Source organism: Sceloporus undulatus, chromosome 2, assembly GCF_019175285.1.
Source record: "Sceloporus undulatus isolate JIND9_A2432 ecotype Alabama chromosome 2, SceUnd_v1.1, whole genome shotgun sequence".
Classification (NCBI taxonomy): Eukaryota; Metazoa; Chordata; class Lepidosauria; order Squamata; family Phrynosomatidae; genus Sceloporus; species Sceloporus undulatus.
In genome coordinates this window covers 121,586,446-121,605,338 of record NC_056523.1, presented here as the reverse complement: position 1 = coordinate 121,605,338, position 18,893 = coordinate 121,586,446, and positions in this window count along the sequence as shown.

Below are 18,893 nucleotides of genomic sequence, written 5' to 3'. Positions count from 1 at the left end.
AGACAAAAAAGAACAAGGAATAACGAAGCAAGAGAATGAGCAGGATAAGTCAGCCCTTAGTATCCACAAGGGTTCCATTCAGGACCCTGCTGCAGATGCAAAAAATCTCAGGACCTCAACACCTGTGGTTTTCAATGCCCGCACATATGTGACGGTTTTGCTGTGGCCATATGCATGTGTGGCCATAAGGGGTAATGGTGCTTGTTGTCCACAGCTGCTTAAATTTGTGAATGGCAAGACTGTGGTTGGGGGTGGATGGGCTGTAGTTATTCTATGTATTGTTTCTATCAGCATTTTATTTATACTTGGTCATGTAATTTGTTTTCCTGCTGGTTATATAGCATCCCTACTCTTGGTTTAAAATTTCTTTTGATTTCTTGGATCTTCTATTTCTTTTTTAAAATATTTTTAGTAATATATACACACATAAACAATTCAACAAATATGACAATAAAATAACAATTTACATTTTACACCTTTAATGTAATGTATAATAATAATAATAATAATAATAATAATAATAATATAATTTATATTCTGCCTTTTCACAAAGGAATAAAGGTGGATTACAGCAAAAATAATGATAAATACAAATAATGATAAAATTACATTTCAAAATCACAATAGACATGATTATTTTTCCATTAGTTTGCTAGTACTTTTCTTAACCTTTTTCTTCCAGATATTGTATCATTTCTCTTGTTGTTCTCTCCAGTTATGTGTGTTTCTTTTTTATTCTAACCCACTTATTATTATTATTATTATTATTATTATTATTATTATTATTATTATTATGTTGCTTACAATTTCTGGTTTTCATAATTTTTTCCTTTAACATCTTTTTGTACATTCTTTCCTCTTTCCACCATCTAGCTGTTTAATTCTCTTTATATGATTCTTTTAAAGTGTTCCAATTTTTCCTTCCAAAATGCTGATTCCCATTCCTTTATCTACTTTCTCTGTAGATTTAGCCAGAATGTATGTCCATCTCCACTATGTCTCTTAGTTTAAATATCCATTCCTCAGTCTGTGCTGATTCTGAAATTTCCATTTTTGAGCATATATAATTTTTGCAGTGTAGCCATATAAAGAATTATTCTCTAAAGTCCTTTTGGCCAATCTTTTTCAATGCTATCTGTCATAAGAGCTCTGGTTGTATCAGGAAGTTGCCATAGATCTTGACAATATGTAAATGTAATTGTTTTTTTCTGCGATTTCTCCCATTTTTCTAACTCGACCTGGCACACTATATTCCATGCCCATCTTAGCATTACTTCTTTGCATCTCCTTCCAACTCTTGTTGTAACAGGGTTTTATAGAATGCAGCTATGTTGTTTGTTTTTTCAAATATTACTTTCTTGATATCTTTTTTCTTTTTTTCAAAGCCTTCTAATTTTTTATCCATTTGTTTATATGTAAACCAATTACAACTAATTCCTGTTGCTTCTAATTCTTCTCTTGATTTCAGTCTGAATTCTTTGTTTTGATCTTTATTTAGCAAATCTTTATATCTCAGCCAATTCCCTTTTTGGTCTTCCCATTTTCCATAAAAAGCTTCTTGTGGTGATATCCAAAGTGGGATACTTCTGTAATTTTTTTTGTTTTTGTTTCACCTAAATTTTTAGTAATGCTCTTCTTATGATTTTTAAATTTTCTTTACTTTAGCTTTTCCATAGCTTGCATAAGTGTATTGTCTGAATCTTAAATGAAAACCTCCTAGTTTCATTATTCTCTCATTTTCTAATGTTAAACAGAGAATCTGTGAACATCTAGAAGGCAATGCCATAATCACAAAAAGTCAACATGGGTTTCAGAGAAACAAGTCATGCCAGACAAACCTGATCTCTTTCTTTGATAAAATTACCAGCTTGGTAGATGAAGGGAATGCTGTGGATATAGTATATCTTGATTTCAGTAAGGCCTTTGACAAAGTTCTCCATGACATTCTTGCAAACAAGCTTGTAAAATGTGGGCTAGACAAAGGAACTGTTAAATGGATCTGTAACTGGTTGACCGGCCGAACCCAAAGGGTGCTCAACAATGGCTCCTTTTCATCCTGGAGAGAAGTGACCAGTGGCGTCCCACAGGGCTCTGTCCTAGGCCCAGTGCTATTCAACATCTTTATCAATGACCTGGATGACAGAATTGGAAGCATACTTATCAAATTTGCAGATGATACCAAATTAGGGGGAATAGCTAATACCCCAGAGGACAGGATCAAGATTCAAAATGACCTGAATAGACTAAAAAGCTGGGCCAAAGCTAACAAAATGAAATTCAACACGGAGAAATGTAAGGTATTGCACTTAGGGCGGAAAAATAAAATGCACAGATATAGGATGGGTGACACCTGGCTGAATGAAACTACGTGTGAAAGGGATCTAGGAGTCCAAGTAGACCACAAGTTGAACATGAGTGAACAGTGCGATGCGGCAGCTAACAAGGCCAATGCGATTTTAGGCTGCATCAATAGAAGTATAGTGTCTAGATCAAGGAAAGTAATAGTGCCACTATATTCTGCTCTGGTCAGGCCCCACCTGGAATATTGTGTCCAGTTCTGGGCACCACAATTAAAAAAGGACATTGAGAAACTGGAGCGTGTCCAAAGGAGGGCAACTAAAATGGTGAAAGGTCTGGAAACCATGCCCTATGAGGAACGACTTAGGGAGCTGGGGATGTTTAGCCTGGAGAAAAGAAGGTTAAGAGGTGATATGATAACCCTATTTAAATATTTGAAGGGATGTCATATAGAGGAGGGAGCAAGCTTTTTTTCTGCTGCTCCAGAGACTAGGACCCGGAGCAATGGATGCAAGCTACAAGAAAAGAGATTCCACCTCAACATTAGGAGGAACTTCCTGACAGTAAGGGCTGTTCGACAGTGGAACACACTTCCTAGGAGTGTAGTGGAGTCTCCCTCCTAGGAGGTCTTCAAACGGAGGCTGGATGGCCATCTGTCGGGGATACTTTGATCTGGATTTCCTGCATGGCAGGGGGTTGGACTGGATGGCCCTAGTGGTCTCTTCCAACTCTATGATTCTATGATTCTATGCATAATAATATAATTTTAAGTCAGGCAAACTGCAACCTCCTTTTTCTTTTATTTCTGTTAGTGTTTTCTATTTCACTCTTGGCTTTTTGCCTAACCATTCATACATTGATATATCTTTCCCCCACTGTTTGAAGGTTTCTTCTTTTGTTATAATTGGTACATTCTGGAATAAGAATATTATCTTGGGGAGAACAATGATTTTTATCATCGACATTCTTCCAAAAAGCGATAATTGCATCTTGGGCCATTTAGCTATATGTTTTTTAAAAAATCTTTTCCCATGTTTCTCTGTAATTATTATCAGATAAATCGAGGTTCCTTTTTGATATCCAGATCCCATGGTATTTCATTATCTTCTATTTCTTTGCATGGATTATTATAGTAATTTTCCTTGTCCCCACGTACAAGTAATTGAACAGTTGCATTCATGGTTCTGACCTATTTTATTACCTTTTGCTTCTTGTCTTTCTTTGACTGCCTGAAGAGTTTCATCTGTCATCCATTGAAGTTTCTCTTTCTTTTTGGCTACAGAAAATGTCTTTCTGCATTCCTAGCTGACAATGTTGCTGGCTTCAGTACAGAATGCTTCTGGATCCCAGTCAATTAAGCTTAATGGTGCAAATCTATATATTATCTTGAAATTCTATGGGGATGTTCTTCTGGCAGTAGTTTGCACAATGGTTGGTTTAATGTTCTTCTTTGGCTTTAGCTTTACTCTATTTTTTTTTTTAATATATATATTAGCAGTTTGTGATGTGTGCCACAATCTGCTTCTGGTCTTCTTTTTGTAAAGACAATGGAGCTTCTCCATTTTCTGCTTCCAATTATGTAGTCTATTTGATTTCTAAATTTTCTTACAATCTTTGATTCGGACGTATTTCCTATTTTTATATTCCAGTTGCCTATGCTTAACAAGAAATCTTGTTTTGGTGTGTGATCATTTCTTTCCTGGATTCCAGCATAGAATCCTCCCATTTCTTCTTATATCTCTGTATTGGCGCATAAACATTGATTATGGCTACATTGATGGGTTTTCTCTGGTGTCTTATTGATATTATTCAGTCAGACCTTACATTATATCCTTTGACTGCTTTTAGTATACTTCTCCTCATTGATAATGCCACTCCATTTCTTCTTAGATTTTCATTTCCTGAGTAAAACACTGTGTAATTATCTGGTTCAAAATGTCCATGTTATGTCGCTCGCCCCAAGTATTGCAAGGTTTATATGTTCCATTTCTAATTTTACTATATCTAGCTTCTCCTGATTCTTGATTCTCAGATTCCATGTTCCTGTAATATATGTTGCTCAGTTTCAAACTTTCCTTTCACCTCTGAGCACATCAACACTGCACATCCTTTCCAATTGGGTCCAGTTGTCTTATTAGCCACAGAGGTACTTGTAGTTGGTTTATTTTAACCCAGTATAAAACTGAAAAGAACTGGAACAAAATCTGGGACTTTTCAATCCATCTGCATACACTCTTAGTATAATAAGCTAAAGCGCTGTAACAGTTCAGTTTACGTTTTTGCCACTGTGCAACCTTTAGAGATTATAACAGTATAAACTGATATTGAAATAATTGGAGCTGACTCAAAGATGCTTCATACTTGCTGGCTCACACATTATGTGTCATCTGTACACAACATTTTGTGCAGAAAATAGTGACTAAAAACACTACACTTTTTCTCATCAGAAACTTTATTCAAAACTTAGTGTTCTTAGTATAAACATATTATTCACAAGGTAGTTCTGAAATGGGGGGGGGGGACCCACTTGCAAAATATGCAAAAACAGTGGGAGAAAAACTTTCTAAATACTTTGTTCTTGCATGTGAGGATAAAATAAGCAACACAGTGCTTCCTTATGATGTATATGGGCTTTCCAAGACCAACTCCTCTTAAAAACAAGTTGGCTAATCTAAAATGGCAGCTGATCTCCTCCACTGAGGCATGGTATCCTTCTGGAACGCCTGAGAGAATTGGGTCTCGGGGGCACTGCGCTCCAGTGGTTCCGGTCCTATCTCTCAGGAAGGTTCAAGATGGTGAGGCTGGGGGACAGCTGCTCTCGTAAAAGAGAGCTTACATCTGGCGTTCCTCAGGGCGCCATTCTGTCCCCCATGCTATTTAACATTTACATGAAGCCGCTGGGAGAGATCATCTGGAGCCATGGAGCGCGGTGTTATCAGTACGATGATGATACCCAGATCTATCTCTCCAGATCTATCTATCTCTATCCGACTGATACAGTGACTAAGGATGGCATCTCTCCTCTGGACGCCTGCCTGGGGGCAGTAATGGGCTGGATGAGGAAAAACAAACTCAGTCTGAATCCAGAGAAAACAGAGGTACTCATGATAGGTTCCCCAAGTCCGGGCAGGGAAATTTGTCATCTTGTCCTGGACGGGGTCAAACTTCCCCTAAAGGACACAGTTCGTAGCTTGGGAGTACTCCTGGATCCATCTCTGCAGTTATCATCTCAAGTAGATGCGATGGCCAGGAGTGCTTGGTACCAGCTTCGACTGATACGCCAACTATGTCCCTGTCTGGACCGAAAGGACCTTGAAAATGTAGTACATGCACTGGTAACCTCTCATTTGGATTTCTGCAATGCGCTCTACATGGGGCTACCTTTGTATCAGGTTCGGAAACTTCAATTGATTCAAAATGCTGCAGCCAGATTGATTACGGGGACAGCTAGATCTGATCACATAACACCCGTTTTAAAATCTCTTCACTGGCTGCCAATTCGTTCCGGTTCCAGTACAAAGTGTTGGTTATTACCTTTAAAGCCCTAAATGGCTTGGGCCCGGGTTACTTGAGGGAACGAACGCCTCTCCCTGCATAATCTCGCACTCTCAGAACAACAGGTACATTACTACTCAATTATCCTAAGATGAGATTGGTGACTATTCACCAAAGGGCTTTTACAGCAGTAGCGCCTTCTCTTTGTAATGCTCTACCAGAAGAGATCCGCCTTAGTGGAACGGTGGAGGCCTTTAAAAAGGCACTAAAAACCTACCTCTTCCTCCAAGCTTATCCTCCCAATTCCTTGTAATAAAAGTCCTCCCCTATTGATATTGATTACGATATATATATACCTGGGATTTTAATATTTTGAATTGTATGTTTTTAGATAATTGCTATTGGATTGTAATTTGTGTTAATGTATGTTAAATTGTTTTAATGTCCCATTTTAATGTTATTGTTTCTATTTTATATGTTGTACACCGCTTTGATCGTAGGAAAAGCGGTCTATAAATAAATAATTTATTATTATAATATTATTTTTCATGTTCTCATGAATGAATGTAGTAATCTGGAATGGTGCTCAGAGTAGGAATTCTTTTTAAAAAAAATTTGGGGATTTTATAAAGATGCATCTTTACCTTTAGTTAATATGTTGTGGGAATACTGCTGTGGGCCAAAATCTTTTTGAAATCAAGTGTGAAGGTCACTGAAGAAATAGCTGTGTTTGATCCAAAAATCTTAGTCTTGGGTTGATTCCCAGAACAGAATTATTTTAGGCAAGTGCGAAAACTACTGACTGATATGATGACAGCATGCATCAGGGCACAATAATGTTCTGACAGATTTTTGGAAACAGTAATTCAGCTAAAATACAGATTCTTAATTGTATTACAATGATTCTAAGGAGAAAAAAAACCCAAATAACAGTGATTTTAATTGATTTTAGCCCAAATTCAAGTTTATTTATCTACCCTTCAAATGCATATTATGGAACTTATGGAGGAGGGGGACTATCTTTGATGGATTCCATGTGAAGGAGACCAGAGAGGTGTTCGTGACTGAAGCAATATGCCGTGTTATCATACATGAGAGAGGCAAAGTCACAGGCCACCCCTTCACATGCCCCTTTGCACACTCTGAAGGCCCAGGGGGTGGAGAAGAACTCTGCCCTTGAGGCATATTTGGGGTTGACTCTCACATCTAAAGTCCTGTGTCTTGGGTAGGAGCACTCAGATTTGCCTTCTAGCAAATGGTTGGCAGGAGAGCAACCCAGATATTGGATTGCCCTCCTTAAGGCTTTGCCAAGGGATGACACGTGGCCTCAGCTGATTTGTAACAGATTGTTCCCCATGTTGTATCTTCTATTAATATTACCGTCTGCCCTTGCCATATGCAGGCATCTGTTCTGGACCCACCCACCCACCCCTGCATAAGGAACATTTCACATATGGTGGAGTCCTATTGATTTCAATGGCAGTGCAAGCGCACCTCTGGTACATGCACCATTGCTTCCCTCACTGCTCACCATCTGCAGATGATTAAATCGGCATATGGTGAAAGTGCTTATGACAAGGGTACACTATACAATGTAAATAGGTCAATAAAGTGGCTCTTGCTTAATCCAACTTTTGTGTCTGGTCTCATTATTTGGTGGTAGGCCATAAATGTCAAAATAATAATGACTTATATAAGGCCTGAGTTATGTATATCACCTGTTGGTACTCATTCCATAAAGTCAGAAGACTGGAAGTGAAGGTTGATGCTTTAACAGATATGTCCCATGGTCAGGAATGATGGTATATAATTCCATAAAGTTTACTTGCTTACTCACATTTAACCACCTTCATATACCCACACTTTGCTTTGGTCTTTCAGTTCCAAAACCAGATGGAGTGGATAGATCAGCAACAGTTCCACACTTTATCCTGGTCTTGTAATGTTGTATGAAGCATCTGAGCATTGTTGCATTCCTAGATGAAGCCTCCTGTGATTTAATCCTCACTTGTTTTTTGACATGACACAGTGGAGAAGTAGATTTCACAACATCCTTTATAGAACGTGTTCCATTGTGGAACCAACAGTTGGCAATATGATATGTAATACAATGATTATTGTATTGGTTGCTGGCAGGGTGGGTTTAGCAGTGGGAGAGGATATTCATTCCATAAAGTCAGAAGACTGGAAGTGAACATTGATGCCTTAACAGATATGTCCCATGGTCAGGATGGCCTGGAAATCAGTAATATTACTATCAATAGCCACTCATCTGTTAAGAATAAGAGTCCAGACAGATGGGAAGAGATGGGGACAGAGGAGGAGGGCATCCTCTCAGCTGTGGACAACCAAGTGCAGATGATAATGATCAGGGAGTGGCAATTAAGGTTGTGCTGGGTAAAGGAAGATATGGCGATAACAGGGTGAAATACTGTTACAAGGGAAGGTGAGATCGATATTTGAAAGCTATTTCACCTCCTATTCACCTTGTTACCCCAAGTGGACTGGAAAGTGAACCAGTTCAACCATAGAACCTTTCCTTGCTCCTGTGCAATGCCAAGTCGGTCAAAACTAAAACACATATAATTCATAATCTTCTTATCGAAGAGGAAGCCAACCTGGCTTGCTATACGGAGACCTGGCTGGGAGTGTTACAACTTGGACTCAAGCTCTACCAGTGGGTACTCTGTCAGAGAGCAGGTGAGGGGAAATGGGCGAGGGGGTGGAGTGGCCTTGGTCCATAAAATAATCTTACTTTGACCAGGATACCTACCCGGAAAACAGAGCACTTCAAGTGTATTTTTAATTTTTTTTTATTAAACAACAAACATGAGTACAAATAACAAATAAATAGGTGACATACAAAAGGCCTATATCAAGAGCAAAAAAAGACATTACTAACATAACTAAAACATAAAAAAGCTTGATTTTTGAATTATCATTAATTTTCCTATTAATTCACTTCCTTATCTTCATAGCATCATCCTTATTCACAAAACTCGGTATTTCCCTAGCTTCATTGTTCCATAATTGTAAGGTAGACTTAAATATAGAAATTTAAATGATAGCTAGTAAATGATAAGTTTCCCAGACCTAGTCTAAGAGAAAAATATCTAATTTATCCATCTAATTTATACTTTTTGCAACTGTATTATGATTAATTTTATAAGTTTCCTTTTACCAATTATTAAGATCCCAACCTTGTTTTTTCCCGTATTCTTTAAAGCAATCCCAATCTTTTATGATCTCTTTTGTTGGCTCATTTTTCAATAGACTCGTGAGTAAATCCATATCCATATTTTCTCTGATCTTCAATATCCATTCTTCTTTAGTAGGTATTTGGGTTTTTCTCCCAATATTTGGTGTACAAAATTCTCGCTGATGTGACCATATATATTATAAGTTTACTTAGTCTTTTATTATTTGTAAAAATCTTATCTATCATACTGAGTAGGAAGAGTTGAGGGTCTAGAGGTAGGGTAATATGTAATATCTGGACCAACATTTCATGTATCATTTTCCAATATATATTTTAGCTTTCTCACATTTCCACCAGCAATGGATAAAGTTTCCCTCTTGTGTATTACATTTCCAGCATTTTTTGAACCTGTTTTGTAAATTTTTGATATTTTTGTAGGCATCATGTACCATAGAACATCATCTTAAAGTAATTTTCCTTTAAGCTTTGGCACAGAGTAAATTTGTTTGTAATTGACCATGATTTTCCCCAAAGCTTGAGTTTTATTATTTTCCTTAGGTCTTGGGCCCACCATATTATTGTATGTTTCACTACCTCTGTTTCCAAATCAAATCTTTTTAGTATTTTATAAATTTTGCTTATTCGTACAACCTCTTTATTATTCAAAAATATTTCATCTAGCTCATTCTCTTGCTTCGTTATTCCTTGTTCTTTTTTGCCTTGTCTATGTCTTGTTTGGAGTTGGTTAGAAAGAAACCAATTTATATTGGGGTTTTCTTTTTGTAATTGCCTTAAACTCTTCATATTGTCTTCTTTAGTATTTTCAAATGATAGGATATCTTTATACTTCAGCCATGGTTCTTTACTATTTCTAGTCCTAAATAAAAAGGCCTCTTGAAAAGATACCCATAACGGAAATTTTCTGTAAAACTGTTTTTTAATCTTAGTCCATACTATATACAAAGAGCGTCATACAAAGTGATGTTCACAATTTTTTTCCACTTTGGATTTCTCATACCACATATATCCGTGAAACCCAAAGTGCATATTATTTCCTTCAAGACAAAGTAGTTGGTCATCCTCTAGTTTTATCCAATTCTCTAACCATTTTAAGCAACAAGCTTGATAATATAGCCTAAGATTCGGAAGTGACCATCCTCCCTTATTCTTATCGTCTGTCAGCAATTTCCACTGAACTCTGGCCCGTTTCCCTTGCCAAAGAAAGCTTGAGAGTTCCTTTTGCCAGTGATCAAAATAGCTATCTTTAGAAATTATAGGTAAATTTTGAAACAAAAATAGTAACTTTGGCAAGATATTCATTTTAATAGTTGACGCCTATCCCATTATAGTACTCCCCAATTGATTAAGCTATGTATTTATTTTCTGATTTTAATTTATATAATTATGCTGTTTTTAGATAACTGTATTAGATTGTTATATTGTAATATTATTTTTAACTGTTTTATATTGTATCATGACATTTGGTCATAATTTTATCTGCTGTACCCCCTTTTGATCTCCGGAAAAGCGGTATATAAATAAACTATTATTATTATTATTATTATTATTGAGAGCCGTAATCTGGACCATCTTTCAAGGTCACTTTTAATTTCTTTCTACATCTTTTCATAATTATTTGAGAATAAATCAATATTTCTTTTAGTTATCATCATGCCAAGATATTTCCCTTTGTTCTCTAATTTAAATTTTGATTTTTGTTGTATTTCTTTTTCTTCTAAGTCCATATTGTTGCAAATAATCTTTGTTATTTTCTTGATTTATTTTAAACCCTGAGTATTTGCCAAATTCCATGATTTCCATAATTAAATGCTTTTTTGAGGATCTTCCAAGAAGCAAATTAAGTCATCTGCAAAGGCTTGCAACTTCCATTGGTAGCCTTTTATTTCAACTCCTTCAATATTAGGGTTTTCTCTTATTTTGTTTTTCAAAACTTCGAGGACTAATAAAAATAAAAGTGGTGATAGCGGGCACCCTTGCCTGGTGCCCCTTTCAATTTTAATAAATTCTGTTCTTTCTTGATTTACGATTATTTGGGCTTTTTGATTTTTATATATAGAGTTTATCCAAGATGAAAACTTGTCTCCCTTGTCCATTTTTTTGATTATCCTTGAAAGAAATGACCAACTGACACTGTCAAACACCTTTTTAGTGTCTACTATAATGTGGGATAGTTTTTTTTTATCATTATGATGTTCATAAAATTCTATTATATTAATTACAGATCTTATATTATTTCTTAAATAATAATTTGGGAGGATTCCATTCTGATCTTTGTGGATAATGTGGATCAAAATCTTCTTCAATTTTTCTTCAATTATTTTTGCAAATATTTTGTAATCCACATTTATAAGGGATATTGGTCTGTAGTTACTGATTTCTTCTTTAGGGATTAGAGTAATTAGTGCTTGATTCCATGAATCTGGAATTCTTTTGTGTTGTATATTATTTAGCATATCTTTCAATGGATTAATTAACACTTCTTCAATTTTCTTATAATATGCAGCTGAGAAGCCATCTGCCCCAGGGGCTTTTCCTAGTTTTAATTGCTTTATAGTGTCAGAGACATCTTTATATGTGAAATCTTGGTTCAGCATTTCTCGTTGTATTAGATTTAGAGTTTTTAGGCTTTGATTCTCTAGGTAGTTATTAATATTGTTTTCTTCCGTATCTTTTCCCGTATTCTATTTATAAAAACTTTCAAAATATTCTTTAAAGGCGTTTTTAATATGATCTTGTTCCATAATCAATTCACCTTTGTATTTCAGTTCTGTGATTAACTGTCTTTCTTTCTTATTCTTTAATTTATTTGCTAATAACTTTCCAGCTTTGTTTCCAAATTCTAATTGTTTCTGTCTAATTAATTTCATCTTCTTTGAAATATCATTTATTGCTAAAGATTTCAGTTGTTGTTGGAGCAACAATACCACTATCTTTAACATTTTATCCCCTTTGTTTCCCCATTCTTCTTTTTTCCTAAGTTTTTCAGTAATTTATTTTTCTTTTTCCTGTTGTTTACTTTTCATCTCTTTGTTTATTTTAATGAGTATACCACAAATATAAGCTTTACTTGTGTCCCAAATAGTTTTGGTTTTCATACCTTCCGTTTTATTTTCTTTGAAGAACATTTGTATGTCTTATTTTATTTTCTTAACTGTTTCTTCATCATTTAGCAAGTGTTCTTGTAGTCTCCAAATATAATCTGTTTCTCTCTCTTTTATTTGCAACATTATCGGATTATGATCTGAATTTGGTTTTGTTAAGATTTCCATAGATTTAATTAGAGGCAGTAATGGTTTCAGCCTGAGTTTGTTTTTCCTCATCCAGCCCATTAACAACTCAAGTCAGGGATTCAGAAGGGAGATGTCATCCTTAGTCACTGTAACAATCTGGGACATAGAGAAGCATATTTGGGTGTCATCAGCATACTGATAACCCCGCGTCCCATGTCTCCGGATGATCTCTCCCAGCAGTTTCATGTAAATGTTAAACAGCATGGGGCACAACATGGCGCCTTGGGGGACGCTCTTTAACTTGCTTTAAGGCCATATCTCTGGTTCAATTCTTTGGTTCTTTGGTTCTTCAATTCCATATCCAAGCAAACATGCATCCATTCCTCACAACTAAACTTGCTAGCTTCAAAAAAAGCTATCAAGACGTATCGTTTCTGACAGCAATTCTCTGAATAATTCACTCAATAACCCCATTTTTCTGATGACTCCCTGCTGGCTACCCCAAGATATTCTGTTTTCCCAACTTGGATTGTTTTATTGAAGTCTTTTAATGGTTTACAGTAACTTACATTTTACTATTGCTATGTTGATATTATTAGGTTGTATATGTAAGGAAAGAGAGAAGAGTGGGATTTATTTATATTGTATGTTTTTATTGTAATTGTAAGCCACCTCGGTCCTGTTGGAGAGGCAGGATAAAAATAAATTATTATTATTATTATTATTATTATTATGCCTTTCATTCTCACTGCATTAGTTTTCCACAGTGCAATTGAACTGCATCACAAGTCAACTGTCTTATTCTGCATTTGCAACAACATGATGTATTGGGTTTGAGGGTAATCCATTTGAGAGACCTGTCACCCTGTTGGTGCTAGATGGGTGTCCCCTTTTTCCCTCACTGCTGCTTGTGCATCCTTCCTAAAGCTACATGCTCAATGGAAGAGGACAGCCATCCCAGATAGAAGACGTGTTCAGTCAAGGGTATATGATAGCTGTGCTCCCTTGCTAGAACTTCCAAATGTGATGAATTAATGGGTTCCAAGTTTCAGATTATTAACTGAAGAGATGATCTGAACCATAGAATTTTGAGGTTTGTGGTAGTAGAGATGTTTTTGTGACTTGTCTTAGCTAAAAAAGTACTAATATATTCATTTAATATGCTAAAATATTAATATATCTTAATACAATAGTAATAGTAAATAAAATATTAAATATATTTTAAAACCAGAAGATGACCAAAAATAACAGCACTGAACACAGCGGTAGAAGGCCAAAGAAATAACACTGTCAACTCTGTTTAAGTGTAATAAAAGAGTTTCATTTGCCCAGGACATGGTATATTGCAGCATTTTTGTTAAAAAGTACTTAGAAACAACTGAAATAGAAACTCATCTTTTGAACCAGGCTACATGAATAAAAAAAGATTGTTGGTTCTGCTTGGCAAATGGTCAAAGAAGGTGAGCCTATCAGAGCATATTTTCAGATTCTCTCACACTGCTGTGTCTCAGTATTGCTCATATGTTCAGACAGCAGGTTCTGATGTACAAAAACAGAAGTTGTAAGTGCCATGACAAAATCTTGTTCCTTACTGAAATCTATTTAGCTAAAACAGGGACAGTCATATGGCTATCTAGATGTTGCACTGCAAATCCAATCATCCTTCACTATTGGCAATATAAACCAAGTTTAAGGGCAGTTATAGTCCATAACATTTGGAGAACCACATGCTCTCATTTTTGAACTAAATCTAACAAATCCAGACATGGTATCTTTTGGGGTTTTTTTAAAGGAGAACAATGCATGTAGTCTAACATCTGCTTGCAGCTTTGCCATCCTAAACATGAATGACAAGCATTGTTCTGCAAAATTATTTACAAATGTTCAGATTTTTCCAAATCACTCCAAATAATAAAGATAAAACAGTTTGTTGTTGGAAGGCATTTACTTCTTCCAAAATAACACAACAATTATTGCTGCTACCATGAAGTATCTGAATAGTTTTATATTTGTCCTTAACTTATTGTCTAGTAGCTTGAAAGTACATACCCAGAGCAATCCAATGCATTTTTACTCCAAAACTAATTCTCTTTTAATTTGACTCAACTTTCTCTCAGGCAGGTATGCAAATTGTGTAAAACTGCAGCCCAAAAGGTTAGTTGTCTCACTTTTTATACTGTCATGTATTTAACATATTCCAAAACATCCCCACAAATACATCTCTGAAAATTATGTAGGAAATCAGAGTAGGGAAAATTATACCATTAAGCATTATTGGAATTTAAATTGTTATCACATGGGCACTGGGCCTTTAGAGTAAAATACTGCACATTTAGAATAAAAGACTACATTTTAAAGAAGTTTTACTTAGGGATATTAAAGTGTGAATATGAAATTTTCAAGGAGTTGGTAGAAGAAATTCACTTCCACACATCTATTGGGAGTACTCCTAATTTCCTTTCTTTCTTCAGGAAATTATTACCATTACTCTTACATTCCAAGATATCCATTGACAATATGCACTCACCCCAAAGATTTGGCTTTGGCCTTCTTTTAGCATGCTTATGCTAAGATTGATTTGGAGCCAATCCATTTCAACTGGGGTACAGAACTTGGGGTACAATTAAGAAATCTGAAAGTTCAGTGTATCGCATTGGCTAAAATGGGAAAAAACAAAAATGGCTACAACTTTTTCCAGTCAGAATTGGATGACTACAAGTCTACCACTTTCTTAGGAGAAGATTGTGTCTGCCAAATGATGTACAAATAAGATTAAGGGCCATGTGGTAGATGTTTTGATTTTGAAAGCATTGGAGGGATGGGCTAGGGATCATGGCAAAGTAGCTGATACTAGAATGTCTCTAACACTAGTGATTCTTGTGGGTTTGGGTAAGCAATGGAGATGGATCTGTGCCAGTTCCTGCAACATGTCCCTTTTTCATGAGGTTGCTTTATTTATTTATTTGCATTATTTATACTGGGCCTGCATCGCTTCCTCCATGGCCAGATGGCACCAGATGGACTGGAAGGAGGGCTCTTCTTCTTAGAAGGCAGTTGGAAGGCAGAGGTCCAAGTAGCAGTAGAACCAGCAGCTTCCTCTTCCCCCTGGCCCCAGATAGTCACTGACAGTGACTATAGCCTTGACAATGTTCTTTGGAGCCATCTGTATTAGTGAACTAGTGGTGGTTTCTGAAAGAGATAGATCGAACAGGGTATTGGTCTTCAGTGATTTAACTCTGGAAGGGTGCGCGATGCCAGGACCAAGATCCAGATGTTTAAAACTGATCAGAAAGATAATTGGAAGGATGCAAGACTCAGATGCCGAAGCAACATTGTACCCTGTACAAGTATTACAGACCTTTGTTCAGCTTTGTCAGGAGTGGAAGGGCCCCCCTTTTTTGCCATGCTGATGCATCCCCCCTCATAAAACATCAGCTTTGGTCAATTACCTCCAAGGCACTGAGTGCCTGGGGTTTTGGGGTATCAACTTTTGTACACACCCTTTCATGATTGGAGAAACATTGACTGCTTCAGCTTTGGGCCTGAACCAGCAGGACATTCAGTGAATTGGGGAAATGCACTTTGACTCTCCCCCCTATCTTTTCCTTTTTTAAAATTTCTCCCTAGCCCTTCTGTAATCTCATAAAATTTTCACAAGTATCCAGCTTTGGATCTGTTAGATCTGCAGGAAAGTCTGCTTCACCTTGGAAAATGCAAGAACTTGTCCAAATGTATCCCATTTGGCTGAGACTTCAAATTTCCTCCAGTCCCTATGGAGCCCTACCTGGGATTCATTACACTTTGGCCACAAAGGGATACAGGATTAGAGAGGTTAAAGCCCATTGAATAAGGAATGCAACTATCTTGGGTTATGGCTCTACCAGAAAATATGGAGGGAAATGGTGAGGAGAGATGTTGTGATATATCTTGAAAACTGAAGTACAGGGTACCATGGGCTGTGATTAGTTTTGTGCATTATGTTGGACTGTCTTATGAAACAAGACTCTCTCTTTTAAATGACTTTTTTTAGTTAATGGATGAAATAATGTATAGTCAGATTTTACTGAAAGATGTTACCCCCAACTTTATGCATCACCTTTCTCCCTCACATATTGATGCTACCAAGAAATATAAAACACAGGTTTGCTTCCTTTCAAAATATGGATAGATCTAAGTATGCTCAGCAATTTAGGCACATTAATATATAACAAAAATCTTGTGTTTGGTAGTTTCTCTCCCTTTCTTTGTATGAATTATGTGATTTGCTTACTTGTATGACTAGCTGCTTAGTCTCATAACACAGAGTGTTTAAAATCCTGTCTCACAGCATGCATGAGCAATTTCCATCTGTTGGTTGAGTCTGTGTACATAAATCCCCCCCCCAACGCCCACTCATACCCTGTGCCAGAATCCTGCCAGCTATATGAACGGGGTGAGAGCATGCCAGGGAGTTCTTTCCAACTCGTTGACTTCAGACCTAGTTTTAGTACCATCAGTACTTAGTTCTCTTTGATACCTTTTTACATCTCACCATTTCTGTGGTTAATAGATCCTTCCACAGTGAAGCCAATTCATAGCTTTGCCAAAGTTTTCTTCAGGCATATACTTCATGAAAGGAAGAAGGTCCATATCACTCATGTTGGTGTTACTATAAGCCTCTTTGAAGAGATTTTGAATGCTTGGAGGATGTGCTGTTGGGTATGGCACAAAGAACCCAACAGGATGATGTGTCATGCAAGCTCTGTGGAAATGAATGCAACCAGTGTTAGGTTGGGTATACTGGCCAGAATATGGACTGCTCCCAGAGTATTTTGGCCCCAAATCCGCCCCTTACCTGCTCTCTTTTGCTGTGGATTTTCAGATCTCGCAATGAACAACGAGTGGCTGCCTTCCCACATGGCCCCTGTTCATCACCTGGTGTCATTGCTGAGGTCAAAACAAGGTGCTCAGCCATGCTGTCAATGCAGGACACCTCATTCTGACCTCAGAGCATCTTGCAACCCTCAGCAGCAGCAACAACAGGTAGCTTTTACAGTCCATGAATGAAGGCAGCCACCATCATCACTGCAAAGAGAGCAGAAAACTCACACCAAATGGTGAGTTATTTAAATGAGGGTTAGGGGGAGGACACCCCGAATTAGGTGTGGGTGTAGTGAAGGCAGTCCACATCTGATTCAAGGTTTTGGTCCTGCATTATGTAAACAGGATGCAGCAAGGTGAAATTCGGGGTAATTTGTTCATGTAGATAAGACCTGAGAGCTCTTGTCTGTCTGCTACAGAGGGGTGTGCCTAAGTCAACTCTTCAAAGAAGCTGCCTTATCTATATAGTAGAATCATCATGTTTTATCCTTCTGGGGTGTGTGTGTGTGTAAACAATGGTGGTCAAAGTTCAGAAGAAAAAATATGTATGATGGGTAGAAGATGTAAACTTCTGCAGCTCATAATTTCATAGCCCAGCAGTGCTGAAATCGAGCTGCATCTTTTTAGAGACTGGAGTATCTATCTGTTTTGGGTTCTACATTTTAATTTTTTAAAACTGTAAGTTATTTCCTTGTGAAACATGAAGAAATTGTAAAACATTGTTAAATACCCCCTTCCCAACAAAACAAAACCCTGAAATCAAATCCTTCATCATCTTTAGTGGCCAAATTTGATAGATACAGTTGTTTTCATATTATACTTGCCTGCTGTATAGGTGTAAGACTTGTCAGGGGGGAAAAGGTGATAGCCCTAATGCAATACAGCAGATGTGCTTGGAAAACACAGAGAGACAAAATCAGGATGTTAAGAGCTGAACAGTCAAAGCCCAGACACTGGCTGGACAAAAGTTTTGGTTTTGCCCAAGCTTATAAAAAAATTAATGAAAAATGTGAAGTTATTTCCATGAATATGGAAGCATTTGTGCATTTTAGAATCATAGAGTTGGAAGAGACAACAAGGGCTATCCAGTCCAACACCCTGCCATGCAGGAAATCGAAATCAAAGCACCGCCAACAGATGGCCATCCAGCCTCTGTTTAAATACTTCCAAGGAGGGAGACTCCACCACACTCTGAGGGAGTGTGTTCCACAAAAAACAACAACAAATGGAAGCAAAATTTCCCCCCAGTCTTAACACACAGAAAGGAATATCCTAGAGAATGTGCCTTATTGTAGTAACTGCATATGTAGTAGTATTCACAGTGAGTGAATTCCTTCTGAGTTTTAGTCCAAAGTATAAAGGAGCTATCCAAAGGGCTCAACCTATTTGGGAGATAGTTTCTTTAAAGCTTGTATCAAAACCGTGGGCAGATTCACTACCCTATTGATATTGAAGCTCCTGGAATCACTGCAAGCCAGAGAGGTACAGAATAATAGTGTCCAACATTCAAAAGTAAGCAGTGGGTTGTCTAACATTTCAAAAGCAACATTTCAGAGTTTGGGCACAGGGGCTGTAAGATGTAGAAACAGAGGAGAGGTATGTACCAGGTGTTTTTGCATGGCATTGCAGTTAAGTGGTGACAGTTTCACCATATGAGAGCTTTGAGGCTGTTATCAACTCCTTCCCAATGGTGAAAGAAATTCCATCAAATGCCCATTATCAAGGATTTTACGTATGTGTGTGTGTGCATGTGTCTGTGTCAAGAGCTTCAGTTGCAGAAAGGACTTGAA